This window comes from Coturnix japonica, chromosome 21, assembly GCF_054131305.1.
Source record: "Coturnix japonica strain WE chromosome 21, WE-NBRP24, whole genome shotgun sequence".
NCBI classification, from domain to species: domain Eukaryota; kingdom Metazoa; phylum Chordata; class Aves; order Galliformes; family Phasianidae; genus Coturnix; species Coturnix japonica.
In genome coordinates this window covers 6283086-6300562 of record NC_140683.1, presented here as the reverse complement: position 1 = coordinate 6300562, position 17477 = coordinate 6283086, and the positions used below count along the sequence as shown (strand labels likewise).

General features: G+C 43.9%; 1 protein-coding gene and 1 long non-coding RNA gene across 2 annotated transcripts in view; one reads left to right on the top strand and one right to left on the bottom strand.

Annotated features, from left to right (window-relative positions):
* The window catches only part of CFAP77 (cilia and flagella associated protein 77), a 50181-nt gene that overhangs the window by 4099 nt on the left and 28605 nt on the right, over positions 1-17477 (top strand). The gene's annotated exons all lie outside the window — the stretch shown is intronic.
* On the bottom strand, positions 9449-17214 carry LOC107321809 (uncharacterized). Its single transcript, XR_001558687.3, has 4 exons — positions 17120-17214; positions 16110-16267; positions 10304-10338; positions 9449-9678 (listed from the first exon to the last, which is right to left on the bottom strand). It is a non-coding gene; the product is annotated as an uncharacterized LOC107321809 (long non-coding RNA).

Genomic DNA, 17477 nt, shown 5'->3' with positions numbered 1-17477 from the left:
TAACCATTAGACCGAATTGTTGCATTATGACCCTAACGGCAGCGCTGCTGGAGCAAAGAACGCCTGCACAGCCTCTTGCATGAGTTGTTGGCGATATAAAATCAGGGATTAAGCTTAAGGAAGAAAGAATGTTAGACATGAGAAGAAAAAATAAAATGACAAAAAAGGTCACAAATGGGTCCACGTATAAAATGAGGCTGTCGTACTCACAGTGCAACAAGAGCTGCGTCAGGCTATAAATTTTTATGATGGAGCTGGAACTCAGGCTTTATTGTCTCGAAGGTTTAAGAAACTTTGGGAGAGGGCCAGCACCCATTCATGGTGTTGGCCCCAACCCATGCTAAGCCAGGAGATGATTTGCAGGCTAATTCAAATCCAGGACACCATGCAAAATGTCAGGGACATTTGAGTCCCTGTCAAACAGAGGGGAAAGGTTTGTAATAATCCCCAGGGCTCAGAACTGCACATGTCTCACAGTTCTTTTCAGAGTTTATTCTGTCCTGCCATTTCGACCACCAACCTAAGAACGTGCCCTTATCTACAAGCTGTCTTCTGGAGATGCTGAACCCACCAGGCTGGAGGCAGCACCGCCAATCCACTGGGGATGTGTCGGAGCACAGGAAGATCTCTGCCCTTATTTCCTCTGCACCCTCAGCTCCTCACCCATAAGCAACAAATAGCCCTCCTGTTTTGGAAAAGGCACAAGCAAATGTCCCAAGCACTCAGGAGGAGCTGGAGGAGGCTCAGTAAGGGCCCTTCTGAACAGTAGGGCACTGGGTGAGCACCCAAAGGAAAGGCAGAAGGCTCTTCAGTTCTAAACCTTTGCTAAAATCATTTCTCCTCTTTTTATGCAGCATACAGAGCAAACAGGGGTCACTGGGAACAACATTTTCTGCTCCAGGTTTACAAGTTTTTTGCCACGCTTTCCCAAGGGCAGATTGCTTTTCCATGCAAATTCCTGGAGATGCTCTTATGCTTAATTACTGAATTTGAGAAGCCTTTGTCATCTTGCAGGAATTGTTTTGTTCTTGCTTGGCTGCTTACATGGCGCAGATTAGAAATAACATGATTTTCGGAGGTTATTATCTTTGTTAACCATTTACATTTAAAATAAACTACATCATGACTTTTCAACTTGCATTTACTTGAAGGGACATGGACAAGCAAAAGCAGGACCCTATTGCCAGATTTCTTACAACAGCCTTTGAGAAATTTCTCTCCTGGGGCAAATAGCTTTAGTTTGATTTTTTATTTCTAAAGCAAATCAATGTGCAGATTCATACCTAAAAATCTCACAGTGAAAAAAGCCATAGTGTTACTCCTAGGCTGAAAAATCAGAAAGCAAGCAGAATGAAGAGCAAAGTGGGCTGAAAATGAAGAGCATTTTAATGGCAGGTTCGTGTTGCCCGCCCAGGTGGACGAGCGCCTTTGTTTGCAGCAGCTTTGTAACTTCCCAATGTCCCTTTACACTTGCTCCCCTCAGATCACCTTCACGGCTGCTGCACGTTCCCTTTGCTGGTTCCCAGGAGGCTCCAATGGGATGGTGGGGAGGCAGCGGTGACTCCAATAATTGCAGTGCATTACGGCGCGTTAAGGCGCTGAGAGATTCTGAAATGCAAGTTTCTCTGTACACCCCCCATCACGGCCAGCACTGTGCTCTGCCCCTCTGCTCTGCATGGCATGGGGCTGCTCACCAGCCCTGCCTCCGCCATCAGGGAGATCAAATTGGGATCAGATTAGCCCCAGCAATGAAAAGCACAGTCCCAGATCACACTCGCAGTTAGTTAGCATTTAGATAGGCTGGGACAGGGGTCCGTACAATAGGCATCAAAGCTGAACTCTTGGTGCAGCAAGAGGGATTAATTTCTTTAACCAACATGCCTGATCTGGCCTATCTCATTACCCTGCCTTGTCAGTGTCGATGTTAGATTTGATTGAAGATTATACCATTTAGGCCTTTCCCCTGTTTTCCACAGAAATCGGGCCTATTGAATTGCACATTCTTCCATGGGCCCCTGTCAATACTCAGTGGCCTGAGCCTCTAATTCTGCTTCATTTAAACTTCATCAACTTTTCCAATCAAGTGGAAGGATCTGAAATAGGCTCCGTAAGCAGAAAGGCCCTTTTTCCTTTTGTCAGATAATTTATTCTGTTTTCTCCTTCTCTCCCCTCTTCCCCACCTCTTTCTCTTTTTCTTCTTTTCGCTCCCTTTCCCTGATGCTGAAAATGAGATTACAGTATTTAAATGACTATGATAATCAATCGGGGGACCTTGAGCCGAGATTGAGGTTAATTTTTCTTAGCAGAACAAAGAAGCGTGATGCCGCTGGGGAATTGAAGGTGCAATCTGTGTTTCATGCCTGTATTCCTTCCCCCCTCATCCGAAACTGCAGTTTTAGTCATCTTTTCTTGTTACTAACTAGGCAGTTGTGGTGATTTTTAGCAGAGGCAACCCCTAGGAGAGGAAAAATGTAATTTTGGGCCGATAAATAGCTAACAGCCTTCAATCAGCTATTTTAATGGGAAAAAAAAATCACTTCCATGATGCGACTGCAGATGGAATGAAAGTGCTATCACTGCCTTGTTCGTATTTAAACATAATAGGAATCATTTTCAGCAGTGCTGCCCTCCCAGCCTGCACAGTGCAGCTGTGAACTTTGAACCGAGCACCTTTGTCAAGCAGCCACTTGGCAGCTTGCTCGGTTGCCTTGAAAAAGTGGAGAACTTTTGTCACGATCTTACTAATCAGAAATGGAATCACTTACACTCATCTTAAAACTCGCACCGAAATGCCTTGTTAAGTCTTTAGACCGTGCATTTCTAGTTGTAACACAGCAGCATTCGCTTACCTGGATCTCTCCCCTTCCCTTCTATGGAGAGGGAGAAAAAAAACCTGTATATTTCTTTGCTTCCATCCCAGCTGTCTTGTCAGTGTTGTTTTACATGCTGCCACCCAATGTTATCTTTTATTTGTGTCAGGAGAGAGGATTTGACAAGTTCAGTATACAATGTTCATTTGGCAAGGCAAATTTTTCATACCAATTTTGAGTAGAAAATGAAACCATCTTTCAACGGAATGAGCTGCATCATTTTTGGACAGACTTATTATGGGAAGAAGAATTGCAAAACTTTATTTCCCTGCATGATCCCCCCTCCAAAAAAGAAAAACAGAACTGGAAATGAGACATTTAAACACAAAAATAAATACATGTATGAATGTTTGAGCCCATCCATTTGTTTTAGAAATGAAAAATAACCACCGGCTGCTGTCAGGTGGCTGTGGCCTCCTTTTTGTTAATCAGACGCCGCTGAGATGGGTTGCATCATAATGTAGCTTTGCTTCAAATCTTTTAAGCTGTCAGAAAATTGGGGAAGGCAGAGCGACTTTAAAGTTTGTCAGTATTCACCAAGCAGAGCAGTCATTAGCCAACAGCAGCGAGGGCTGAGGGCTGAGGTTGGCAGAGGTGCCCATGGTCTGGGTGAGGAGGGGCCAGGTCCCATTGAGTTTCAAGGGGAGCTGGGTGCTCTGCCTCCCTCAGGCATCCCCAGCGGAACTCCTGGTGGTGCTAAAAGCTCTGAACAGCCCAACTGATGGAAAAAAGCTCATTATGAATCCTGTTCTCTCTGTTCCTGGCTCTCTGTTGTCTGCCTGCATCCCGCGTGTGTTGCGCTTTGCACTGGTGCAGTGGCTTCCCTGTTGAAGAAGCTCTGTGCAGCCCCAACTCAATGGGCTCTGCTCCATGACAGGGACTCCCTGGTGCAATGTCATAGCAAGCTCCCAGCGCACTTAAACATGTATTTTTTTCAGGAAGACCACATGTTCAGAAAAGACCTCATAACCTTCAAACCACGATGAAGTTCGTTTTACACCCAGCATCCCTGCAAGGTTACAAGGTGTAATCTGAAAGCCCCACAGGGCTAAATGTCCTTGTTCTACAAACCCAAAGGACACCCGAGCCTGCAGTGGGAACTGAGATGCTCTTCTATGACTCCCTGTGGATTTTAGCCACAGCAAAAGCAGCAGCAGCCCCAAGATGCCTTTCCAGCCCTATGGACTTGGAAGGAGCTGCATGTGCCTTGGGGTAGTGGTTTGCTCTGATAGCCTTCTATCTTTAAGCAAATGTTGACTCACCACGGGGAAATTAAAACTCCATTAGACATTGCCATATTGTAGAGCAGACCCCATTACAGCAGTCGAGTTGCAATTAATTGGTTTCCGCAGAAATTACTTAATTCTGGGAAGGCACAGATAGATGGGAAGGACAAGGCTGATCTAAACAATAATTTCCTAAAATGATATAATCTAAATAAGCTAATGAAGTGATTACAAAGTTATTAATCTAAATATGAAAAAGAGTCAAAAGAAGATATTGGGTATGTAACAGTTTAGAATGTGCAGTAGATTTAATAACACTCTGGTTAGAGTCAGTATGAGGCAATCAGCATTTGGGTGATGGTTTAGCAGATTAATTATGTTCCATCCAGAAAACTGTCATTTCCAAGTGTTCTGTCTTCTGCTTTTGCTTGCTCTGTTGTTCATGCTGCTTAACTTTTCAACACATAGATGGAAGGGGTTGAATGGATGGCACTGCAGGTTTGGGGATTGGTTGTTGTGGTTTGTTTTTAATTAAGGCTAGCTTGGGATTGGAAAACACAGAGCTGAATAACCACAGAAAGAGACTCCCTTGCATGCAGATAGAATAATTAATCATTTGGAAGTACTGTGGCCTGGGAAGGGTCCTCCGTGCAGGCAGCCCCTCTACAGGGAGCTGCACACTGCATCCATGCCCCAGTGTGTCCCTCTGCCTGCCCAGCTCCCACACTGCTCCTCTGCTGGCATGATCAGGGGGAAGAAGCATTTGTCTTCTGGAGAATAAATAACTAGGCCTTATAAGTCATTAAAAATGTATTATAAGAAAAATACAGTGTGGTTATAAATAGAAAACAAAGCAACTTGTACAAAAACTTTTACAATGACTGTTACTCAGGCTATCATCACAGCTTGTTTTTAAGTGAATTTAGCATCTGTGATCTATGAAGGCTGCTATTGCCTGAAACCTCAGCTCCAGCTCTGGCACAGCACCACTGCCTGTAACCTACCCCAGCTCTGCCCTGAGCATCCAGCACCCGCAGCCACACTCTGTGACCTGCCAGCCTTGTCTCCAGCGCCCCTCACAGTGAGCAGAGGTACAGAGGGGCTGAGTGCTCCCAGACTGGAAAAAATCAAAGTATTTTACTCAGTTTTAATTCATTTACAAAACTGTGTTTGAGAGAATCTGACACGTAGCAGTGATTTCCATAGCACCTCTCTCGGCAAACAGCCATGGATACAGATCTTGGCTTAACATGAAATGAACTGTGTAGCAATGCATTAATCATTCAGAGAGATACCAGTGCTGTCTTTTTTATTACTTATCCAGCAGTTTATGTAGGTAAAGCCATGTACTTCTAGCCTTTCTTGAGGAATATACATACTTTTGAAGCACGCACAAAGTTTGTCAGGGGGAGACAAACTGTGCTTTGTGTTTTCAGATTTGAACGTTACGAGTTTGTGTTCTCTGGGCTGGTGGGCTTTGGCACCCAGAGAAAAAGGTGGTATCTCAGGTTTTCAGCTGACTTCAGCTGTTTGATGTTCTAGCTTTGAAAAATCAAATACTAACTGAGGTCCCAGCATGACTGGTGCTGAAGACTCCATGGTGGAGTACACAGAGCACTTAAACTCCCACATGCATCTAATAGGTTGCTCTAAGGGAAGAACTGGGCTGCCTTTGCTGGACAGTGATGAAGAATTAGGGATCACAGCACACAGCTGTACTGAGGAATCCGTGTTTACATATTCAGGTCAGGGAAAGTAGGCCACAGATCCGGGTGATGAATCCTAACAGTCTGAGTTGTGGTTTAATGGTAAGGAAGAGGTTTTGTGCAACTTGTGTTTTAAGAAATGTGATGTTCCCTTCAGTACTCTGCTGTATGCAAAAGAGCTGCTGCAGCGTGGTTCTCAGAAAGAGCAATTTGTTTGCAGCAGTAAGAAAGTGCCAGGGGCTGGAAAGCACCGCTCAGCAATTCCCAGCACTGGTGTCTTTAGGATCTGGGGTCACGCTGTCCTGTTCGCTTCCATTAACACAGCCCTGAGTCATATCTCCATTTGCATCTAATTCCTGATCAACCATAGTGGCTCAAAGTACTTTCAAAATGAGTCTGTGTACTGCCACTGAAGTCATTCTGTCCTGCTCCAGAAGTGGGATGTGTCACAGGGGTGCGAGGGCAACCAGATTTCCTCTTCTGCATGGATGTGTGCTCATGTCTGCGCTCTCAGGCATGGAAACAGCTGGGAGAAAACACTAGCAGAGCATTTCCTAACAGAGCACACTGATTGGATGTGCTTCTGCCAAATGATGAAACTCAGCAAGTAATGACTGAAAAAAGCAACTTCTTTTTTTATGAAATGTGTGTTCTAAAGTTCTTTTGAAGCCAAACTTGCAGGAACCTCTTACTAAAATGCTCCCCCAGACTCCCCGGTAGCGGTCTGGTCCCTCACCTCCCTCCTGCAAGGCTGTTTGCGTGCAGCAGTCCCTTTAATTTGAGACTTTAACAAGGAATTCTAAATGAGGACATTGGAAAACCTGTGATCCTATCTACCATGTCTATCCCATCAGATGTGGCTCTGTGCTTTCACTGCCTTGCAAACAAAGGGGAAGAAAGTTGAACACATGGTATCCTCAGCTAGAAAGGGCTTTGCTGTAAGAGGATATTGAGTTGTTTCATAAAGCCCAATATTACGCTTGAATTATGCCTGAATAAGGAGAAAGGACATTGTTAAAGAGCCCTAAACATTGACCGTAGTGGATCTTCTTTCTTCCAAACCCTTCAGTGATGTTGTTTTTGGCTGTTAATGATTTGGTATTGTATTTATAAGCCAGCAGGGTAATCCAGAGAGCAGCAGGAGGGGCAGTTGCCTTAAATAAAGCTTTACAATGCTGCTAATTAAAATGATCCTTCCTCTCCCTGTGATGACTAATGAGACAGAAAGAAGAACTGGGGAGGGTTAATGAAAATGTTGCCATGAGATTCCCTATTTTTAATTGGTCTTTTTAATGTTTTAATCTCCTTTATGGTGCAGGGGTGGAAATGGAGATATTGTCTTTCAACCTTTCTTGTACCGTGCCCAATAGGATTGTAATGCATGGCCTTAGAAAGGGACATTTTCTTTTTTATAACCAAACTATAACCAAACATCTGAGCCCAAGTGTGTGAATGTGATGAGATGGAAGAACCAATTTTGGACTTAACTGAGAACAGAAACAAGAAATGTGAAATCTGTTTTTAAGCTCATCTTCCAAAACTCCAAGGGAGCATTAGTACCCTGAGGACTGAGGCTCAGATCTATTGTGAAGGATTGGCACCGATGCTCAGTAGTATTTAGAGCTTTAGGTCATGATGCTCTGTTAAATGCAATATTTATCCCATGAGTATGTCACAGTTCACCTCAAATGTCAAGAATTCAATTAATATTCTGTTTAATAGAACACACCATGACCTAACCTTTTAATACTCTTAGTGAGTCTGAGCCCTCCTTATTAGTGTCACTCTCTAACTTTCCTTCTCAGTTGATGCATCTAACAACAACTGGGATGGGGAAATTGGGAGCAAAGAGAGAGGGGAAGAGATTTAAATTACTTTTGGACCTCACTGTGAGGATTCAGTAGCTTTATCCCTTGTAAAACCCAGCTCACAGGGGGTTAAGCACACCCCGCTTTTCCCATTTTTACAGGGTTGACATCAGTTTCAACTTTCTATTGATTTCAGAACACAAAAGGCACGGCCAAATTTTTCATGATTTGAGTCTACTTTTTCATTCAAACAGTGTTTCCTCTCTTCACCCCACACTGTCAAATTTGGGGTCAGGAGAAACCATTCATTGTAAGTAACACCTGCAGGATTAAACCTTTGCCTTGGAACTTCATCTGTTTGCTGCAATGGTGGATTAAACATACTGCAGACTTTTGCCTATACGACTTCTGAAAATTATCTCTGAAAGTGGAATCCCTTGAAGGCATTGTCCCCAACTGGGTCTGTGTCATCCTGCTACTTTTTTAATGCAAGAGTTCCACAACACATTAGAAAGAGAATGAAAGCAAATAAGTGTTTAAAATAATTCTCTGTCATGTAGCCTTTATGTCTGGGGAAGTAGCTCAATAGCAGCAGATCATTTCAAGGCAGTGTTCCTGGGATGTGATTAGCACAGCTGAGAGCACCTGCCTGCAGATGGGAGGGGACCCCACTATTACCACACCTGTGATTTCAGAAAGATTTGTTGGGAAGATCAACCAATAAATACAGAGTGTGCAGTGCAGCTCCTTAGAGTGGGAGGAAGAACAGGCGTTGTGCCAGATATTTCCATGCAACTATATTCATTATTTATGCAGAAGAAGAGATATTTCAGGAAAACAGAGCCGAACCATGAGTGACAAGGTATCTTTCTGGAGCGTTGGGTGCAGAAAATTGCACCAAGGCTGACAGCTTTTTAATGTAGAGTCTCTATTTCACTGAATTACTGCATGTTGGCATTTCGAAAGTACAAGATGACCTATTTATTAGCTGTGAATCAAACAGAAATTACACACTAGAAAATAAAAAAGTTGTATGTTTCCTCCAGCCGCTAAGATGCTTATCTACAGAAATAATGTATACAAAAAACCTGCAAACAAAGGAACATCAATCACAAGGCACTAAATTTAACATTGTAGGACCTGTGTTCATCTTGTAATATTGCGATCGTATGTGCTTGTTTCCTTACGCGTGATGTACTATTAAATATATGTGTGTCATAATACTTTAAATTTCATTCTCCTTGCTTCATTCTGGTTCCTGTCCTCCTCTTTCCTCTTGAAAAGGACAATAGTTGCTTGGTAATGTGATTTCAATAGTAATGTGCTTCACAAAGCAACACAAAATGGCACTGTGAGGTCAGGCTTTCCATATTCCTTGCTGTCCTGTCCAAGCAAGTCGCTTCTCCAAGCACAGAGGAATTCCTACACCTTGTATAAAAGGCAGGTGAACATCTACTACCTCAATCACGCTTTACCCTGTGACTTTTGGTCAACACTGAGGGTCATCAATAGGCGGTGAGTCACCAAGCTTCAGTTCTGTGAATCTTTCATGTTCCACCATTAGACAAGCAGCTGTTGATCAGAGAAAAACATACTGATTCTGACTTAGAAACACGCAGTTGCTACAAGCGTGCAAGAGTGTAGAAGTAATAATCTGAAGGATAGATCGATGAATGTCACCAGCAGCCTGCAAAGATGAAAATCTTCAGTATTGTAGCAAGTAGGTAGCTTCATTTCCTTCGTCAGTCCCTTCTGTTCCCTCTCTCTTTAGCAGGAGCACAAAGTCTGGGTGTCTTGCTGTGTGGCCTGGATGTTGTTTTCCTTATCAGACAAGCAGGCTTTGCAGGGAAGATGAAATGATTGCTGACTCTTTTCTTCTCATTAAATTTGTTTATGCTGGGGACTGTTGAGGTTTTGCTGGCTTTGTGTCTCTTGTACTCACGCTTTGAGGATCCCCAGAGTTCATAAAAGTGAAGCCAGCTGAACATCCACAGCTATTACAACGATGCATATGTGATAAAAATTCATGTTGGGCCTTTCTAAGTAATGTATTTTTCTAAAGAGAGAACTGAAAAGCAAATTGGTTATACAGAAAGATTACTGCTTAGTCTCTCCTTAAAGATGGCAGTTACCATTCCCAAGCCCCTTTTGGGCCAGCAGCCTGCCTTCATCCAGAACCAGGGCTCTGGTACACCCTTGTGACTGTGGCCAGAAGCACCAGACATCTTTGTTAGAGCCTGTCCTGAACAGAACAATGAGCAATAACCTCCCAGTACAATTACCATTTCTGCTAATCCACCCATGTAGCAAGGAAAAGGAACATGCCATTAAGAACTGCTGGTCCAGCTAAATACCCCAATAGGAAATGAAAAGAAGGAAAAATAACACAAAAATTCTTATTGGCTTCTCTGAAACCCATTATCTGAAGCACGAGGAAAACATTATAACTGCATCTTTCGTTCTGCCACTTTGTCTTTCTGGGATCTCAAAGCAACGTCTCCCACCAACCCTAAATTCCCTTCAGCCTTGCAATTGATCTTTACCACAAGAATATCAATATTCCAATAATAGCATTTTCAGACTTCTCAGTGTAGTATCCACTTCCTCAAAGCAGCTGGATAAAAGGTATCTTTAAATACACGTTGACACGAGTATTATTTGGAACAGACACAGGGCAGTTATTTCAGACTTACCCATTCAGGTATTCAGAGTTACCATATAGGATCTTCTGAAAGAAAAAAAGATGAATACATTACAAATATTTAATTGACCACTTGATGTTATTCTGGTCCCACTGTGTTGAATCCTGAATGGTGAAATTTAACACAATTCTTTTTTTTCCTTGAATTATCCTCCTGCTCTTGCATATATATATATACACACACAAGCTATGTGCTGCAATGCAAGACTCCTCCATTCGTCTTTGTAATTTATCTCATTTCCTTTGGAATGGTGTCCCTCAGTGGCTCGGAGAAAGTGGAGCGGTTGTTTTAATAGATTTGAGTTTTATCTGCCTCTCTACTTGCAGCAGGGCATAATAATAATAAATTATGATACTAATAAGTAGGTTGTGCAGAACGGACTACAGCGGTACCACTTCCCTCCCCCTCCAAAAAAGTAATTTATGGGTACATTCTTGTGACTTTAGGGGTGTAATAAATTATCAGGGTTCGTTTTTCCATCCAATTTGAGGCAGTGCAGCTGTGTTTTGCAAGCAATAAACTCTCTTGTTGTATTTCTTAGCTAAGCACTGAAAAACACAGTGAGATTTTTTTTCCCTCCCTTCCCAATTATTGTTGCAACGCCTGGTAGCTTCTCCGCAGTTAAGGGTTTGCCAGTGCTTCTATTATAAACCTCAATTTTCAGGGGCCTATAACTTTGCTCTTTTAAATCAGAATGCTAGGACTCTGTGTACATCTCTGTCAATCTACACACTTTTTATTTGAGGAACAAAGGCAAATTTTTTAAGGAGCCCAGAACTCCCAAATTGGAGCTGTGCGCAGAAGTCAGAGACACACACAGACGTGAATGGCTGGTAATGCTCGAATGCCTCTTCAGCTCCTGAGAAACCCATAAGTGCTGCTTATTCTGGACACACCTTGGGGCAGTATTTAGTCCTTAATGAATTTTTCTTTGGATGTAGCCGACAGGAAGGTCAGCCATCTGCAGCAGTTCCCTCCTGGAAGGTGGTGCTCTGCCATCACATGCTGACCTGGAGGCTCATGCTACAGATCCAGAAGGTGCAAAGGATACAGCTCCATGCCCCCTTCCCATGCAGCAGCTCGCAGGCTTTGCACCTTGCCAGCCCTACTGCCACAGGGTCTCTGAATTCAAGCAAGAATTTGCAGCCTCTGTGGAGCTGGTTCCCTTTCCTAGTCCCTATGCTGCATCTGTTCAGCCTGACGTGAGCAGGGGTCAAACAAGGAAAGAAAAAATGCAAGAAGATGTTAAAACAGCACTAGAACCACACCAGCTTCCTACAGCAACCTTGGATACCCCATGAATGGGAAGTGATGCACATACTCAGCTCTGCCACTAAATAGGACATTCATTCCCCTCTACTAAATTTTATTTAAGGGGGTAAAAAAAAAAAATCCCACTGATTTCCCAATAGGACTCGGTTTGGGTGCAGTTACATCTTGTTTGCATCGCATGGGCCCTGAATGCCTTCCAATAGAAGCAAGCCAACAGCAGCACAGAAATCACTCTGGGTTTCCTGGTGCTCTCAGGAGGGCATCACACCAAGGAGGAGAGCAGCTCAGCCCCTTTTTGCTATGCTGTTGGACAGCCCTACCGCACCGCCTGGCTAACATTGCCTCTACCCAGCCTCCTCCATGATCAGCAATTAAGCTGGGAAGTCAGCCCCATACTATTATGTTAACATAGTTCAGTATATTAAATGTAAAACAAGTCATAATTTTTAAAGGTACCTCGGCTTACTGAGTTTAAATGAAGGCAGCAGTAGGACGATCACAGCCATATGCAAATCATCTGCATTTTAAAGCTAACAATAGATTTTGCTTTATTGTTTTGGCATTTAACGAGTGGGAAAATAATAAATTAAGCCACATGGGGAATCCCTGGTGCTTTTACAAACTGAAGCAGTGCCCATTTGGAGAGAGAACATTCCCCATTTTTCTCCCTAGCTGCATTTCTCTTAGCCCACCACCTTATTAAAACTTATAGGGCAAAATTCTCCTCTCATATTCCTCCGGCAGCTCTTAGTCCACACTCAGCTCTCCCTGCCTTCCTGGCTGTCTTTCATCCCACGAGCACTCTCTGCAGAAAGGGAACAGAAAAAGAGCAAAGAGTGGTGAGGCCATAGGGAGGCAGAAGAAAGATGTTGTCATTGTTTCTGGATAGCTGTTAGAGCACCGACAGCTTTTTCTGCCTGTTGTAGCAGAGAATGCAGTCTGCAGCTAACAGTGCAAGGTGTACAGAAGAGACAGCTGCATTAGGCTGCAGTCAGCAGCACGCAGGATCTGTGCAGTGAAATTAACAGGGTTTCTGCATCTGCCTGCTGCATCACCACACCAGGCACCAGCCAGAAGACCAGCACCAAAAGGAAGGGAGTAAATGTCTCACTCACAATGACCTCTGGTTCCAAGTGCTTTTGAGGAGGGTGTTAAAATTGCATCACACAGGCTGTGAGCAAAGAGCAGTATTTCCTTTTTAATTCGCTCATCTCTTAACGATCAGAGCCTTTAGCCTCAAGTCAGGCTCAGTTGTGAGGATGTTGGTCATCTCCTGCTGATTTAATGGGCAGGAGTTGCTCCTGCCAACAGCAGTGTGTAGCTCACCTATTGGTAGCTTCATTGCCCACACTGCTCCGCCATGTGACTAAGTGCAGCATTTCCTCGTGCAGAGCAGTCACACCAGCACATTCAGTATACACTTGATTCCTATGTCATCTGTGAGAAATATCAATTATAGGTGTCTGTGAACATACCCCTGCTCCTGCTTTCCCCTAGGAGCACTGCCTTACCAACTCCAAAGGATGCAACAGAAGTCAGGAACCAAGGTAAAGCAGCCAGCCTGAAGTTAACATGGCACTGCAGCATTCACTGGCAACAGAAAATTGCCAGGGAGGGTGAAAACTTAAGAAACTAAAACAACAACCAACAACACTGAAGAATAGAGAGAAAACACTTAGAATGGAAACCTGCAAACCTCAGACAAGTTTTGAACATACCTAGGGGTAATCCAGCAGCTTCCATCCCACGGCTCTGTAACATCTTTATAAATACCCCTGCAGTCTCACCACACATCTGATTTCCACCAAATCTGCTGTTTGTCCTATTCAATTCATTTCACCTACTGTACATAACATTTGCACTTACATACGTGCCGTGCGCTGAGATTGTAGATTTAAGGGTTGTGCAGCACTCTGAATGCATAAGTGCTGCCCAAGTACTAAGGATTGTGGTTGTTTTCATAACAATTCCTCACCATTGCCTATGTTTGAAGTCAGGGATGTCTGGTGGCTGAACCAGACAAGCTGAACACACAACAGCCCAATTAGCTTCCTATCTGCAAAGCTCTTATGAACACTAATGCATTAATCATTGTAAAATGAAGATGAGCATCACTCTGTACTCCGGGCTCAATTCAGTCAGGTTATAAGCTGACTGAAGCTGAGAATTACACCAGAAATCTCGTCTGTTTACACCACTGTGCAGCAGAGGAAATGAAAGCCAAGGCAGAACAGCTCACTGTCCCTCTGTGACAGCCAGCTCAGGACAAGCACATCCCAGGCCGAGGGCCAGCCAAGCATCTGTTCCCCATGCAGTGCTTTCTGCTGACCTCTTAGAAAATCCGGAGACTGCTCAAACCATGGAAAGCCTAAAAACAACATGGAAATGTACGTGGAAGGGCTAAACAGCAAAAAAGTGTTTACTTCTGCAAGAGATGCACAAATATACAAAAGCAAGCTAAGCTGGCTCCAGGAAGAGCTTTTCAGATTACTTGAATGGCTCTTAAAAACAGATTAAAAATACAGATTCCCCCTATTATTTCTCAATAACACAAGTGCGGCGCAGAACTACTCACTAGTGCCACAAACTAGTTTTTCATTTCTGTTTTTGTTTCATGCCTCAATATCTTCCAGCTGCTCATGTCTCCTTTTCCTTCTCCTCACTTTGATCTATTAGTTTTCCACAGAAATGGGGTTTATAAATCATTGTAATGCAGCCCTGGGAAAGACGGTGCTTAGTGCAGGGAGAAATACATTGCAGCTAACAGCCACGGCAGGGAGGAAAACTCTCACCTCGTAGTGGGGCTTTGGCGACAGGTTACTGATGGCACTGGGTTATTTTATGTCTGCATTCATGCCATCAGGGGCAGGGCCGCGGGGACTGCTGCCCGTACCCCCCATGCAATATTTCAAGCTTCTTTCTGCAGGCAAAAACAAACTGCTTTGGGGGCTCGCAAGGGAAGAGGTGGAGGAAAAATTGCCAGAGGAAGGGGAGGGGAAGCAGGACAGGTGGGGATGGATCACTCAGTTCTAGCTTTTGTACCACTGCATCTTTTTTAAAAGAGGCATTTGTCTCTAAGGCACACTGAAAAGGCATGGATTTGGTGCCAGTCTCATCTGTTGGTGGCAGCAGCAGGATTCAGCTCTCCCTTGAACATTTGTAGCTTGTTTTCCATCTTGCACTCGGACAGCTTTGTTGCCCATGCCCACTGCTGACCACAGCATCGCTGTGCATTAGGGCAGCTGCACCCGTGGCACAACAGCATAACCAGCCTCGGGTAAAAGTCTGAGCATCCCCTAGCAGAGCAAAGTCCCCTGGGCCCCCTCCCAGGAACAAGAGTACACCCTAAATGCAAAAAGCCCAAGATCAGCTGAGGACAGAGACAGACCTCTGCCATCAGAGATTTTAGTACTTATCTCCTGCCCTGGGGTGTAGGATGGATTAGGGATCCCTATTGCCAGCCCTATTTGATGAGGGAGGAAATCTTCATAAAATCCTAAGAGCAGCACAATCACACGCAAGATAGAAGCTTTTTTAAGCACTTGATGTGTTTTTAGGATCGGCAGCTCCTAATAAGACCACCCCAGGCAGACACACCATCCTTTAGTTTTGAAAGCACACAAAAGAGACACCATGCTGGAATCTTACCTATATCTTTAACAAAGCATTACCCCCTCCTCACCCTCTTCCCCATAATTGCCTTGTTATTGTCATTGGTGCCATTGTTCATTGGCTCGTCCATAGAGAGGCCCGAGGGAGCAGTTCTGCCTTAGCTAAACCAATATCTCCTGCAATAACCCCCTGCAGTTTCCCCTTTGCTATCCCATGTTGAATAAATCCTCCATCTCTGTTTGCTGAATGATCATAAAGATATGATTGAAGTTTCAGATTTATGGTTTCCTTCGAATCAAGGAGCAACTCCAATAATGCCAGAGCCTGTTTGCTGACTGCTTTTGACAGGATATATGTAAAGGGAGATTTGTAAGTGCAGAAACACAAATGCAAATACTAAGGCAGGGTATTTTCTACAAACAGAGCACACGTGTGAGGTTGAATTCCCACATGCTTCCAGAGCATCCTTTCACACAGCCCTCCCTGCGGCTCGCAGCACCCAGCGAGGCAGGAGATGTGCACCATGTTGTACTCTAACAGCAAATCTGTCTCAAGTAACCACTCTAGGGACCCACAAGAACCGGTTGCCTAGTAAAAGAGGATCCTAACTAAACATCTCACACAACAGTGCTGGAAACTACTCTTAAGTTGTAGCTGAAGAGGGAAAGAGAGCGGTATATTAAGGCAGTCCTTGCTGTCAGCTTTCTAAATACCTCCGTTCTTTCCTAACTGCATTAACACAACCATCTGGGTGCCTGGGATGCTCCTGGGGGAGCACTGACAAACTCTCTCTCTCCTCTGGGAGAATGTCCCAGCCATTCTGCAGATCCAGCAACACAAAAAGCAGCCAAAGTGACATTATGCTTTCAGGAAGAGGCCATTTCCTATTGCAAAACAAAGTATTGCAACTCACCCCTTGAGGCATCAGTATCGAAGAGCAAAACCATGGGCTGCAAATGGTTGTGAGCCTCCAGGTGGGGATGGTTACTGCCTTCTCCTTCCTCATCAGTGTTCTTACATCACCCATCCCAGCAGCATTTCCTGAGCAATCTCCATCACACAGCTGTAACCCTGGGAATCACACATTACAGCGTATTGGTTTTTGCATCCAGGTTAATATTTATCTTTCTGACTCAAACACTAAGCTTTGATGAAATCCAAGCTTGTGAGTTTGGCACCAAAACCTGCACAGAGCATCCCAAGTATATTCTGTTCAGCCCTGTGGCCATCACACGTTGGCTTTTCCCCCATTTGCAGCCATTTATGTTCATTCTCATTTCAACAAAAGCCTACAGAACTCTTACAGGTTGATGCAGTTCTAAATTAAATGCGCTTTAGCATCCCCATATAACAAGGGAGTCTTTGCTCTTTTAAATTAGCACGTGTAACTGGGAGGGGGACCTATCTTGGAAAATATATTCCACTTTATTTGGAGACAGAAAACCCCACCTTGTTGCACGTTCTCCAAGAGCAAAGATTATCTGGTGTTATAATGAGGAATTTGTAATAACGAGAGCATTGTGTGTTACACTGGCTATGAAGAGAAGAACAGAAAAGGAGAGGACTTCTATGAGCAGCAGCGTTGTGTGATGTATGGTAATATTTTCCTCAGTGCATTACAAAAGAAAAAAGCAAGTTAAAAATATCTTCCATTTTCCCCCTAATTTGTAGTTTTCTGGTGTTAGCAAGGCTTATAAGACACACGCTCCCAATTAGCTGCTCCTCTTAATTTAAATGCTTCATAAATTATCTCCTGCGCTTGTGGATTATCACTTCATAATGCGAGTTAGCATTTAAATAAATAGCTGCGATGTAGGAAATTAGAGAGGTTTACAGTCTGAGGCAGCGGCATAATGAAGGAAAATACCACAGCAGCTGAACAGGGGTTGGGAGAGATGTGATGAGACAGACTTTTTCCTTTACCTTTTAGCAACCCAATTTGGACTGCAGCCGGGAAAATATGGGTCAGAACTCCAGCTGAGCAGGATCCTTCTGCAATGGCTGAGTAAGAAGGGAACACAGAGAATTCTCAAGCCCATAAAATGTCTGATTCATCAAATATGATGCAGTTATTAAGTGGGGTTTCAGAGCCAACTCTTTCTTGCCTCACAAGAGCAGCCCCTTTGAAAGCAATTGGGCTGTTTGTGTGTATCACCTGTGCCACATCATTCCAGGCTTTTGGAAATGGACGGGACTGAAGGGAACAGTAGCACAGAGCAGGACTGAGATTGTAGGTAGAAGATTTGGTGGAGAAAGAGGTGAGGGACTCAGATTAAAGGGA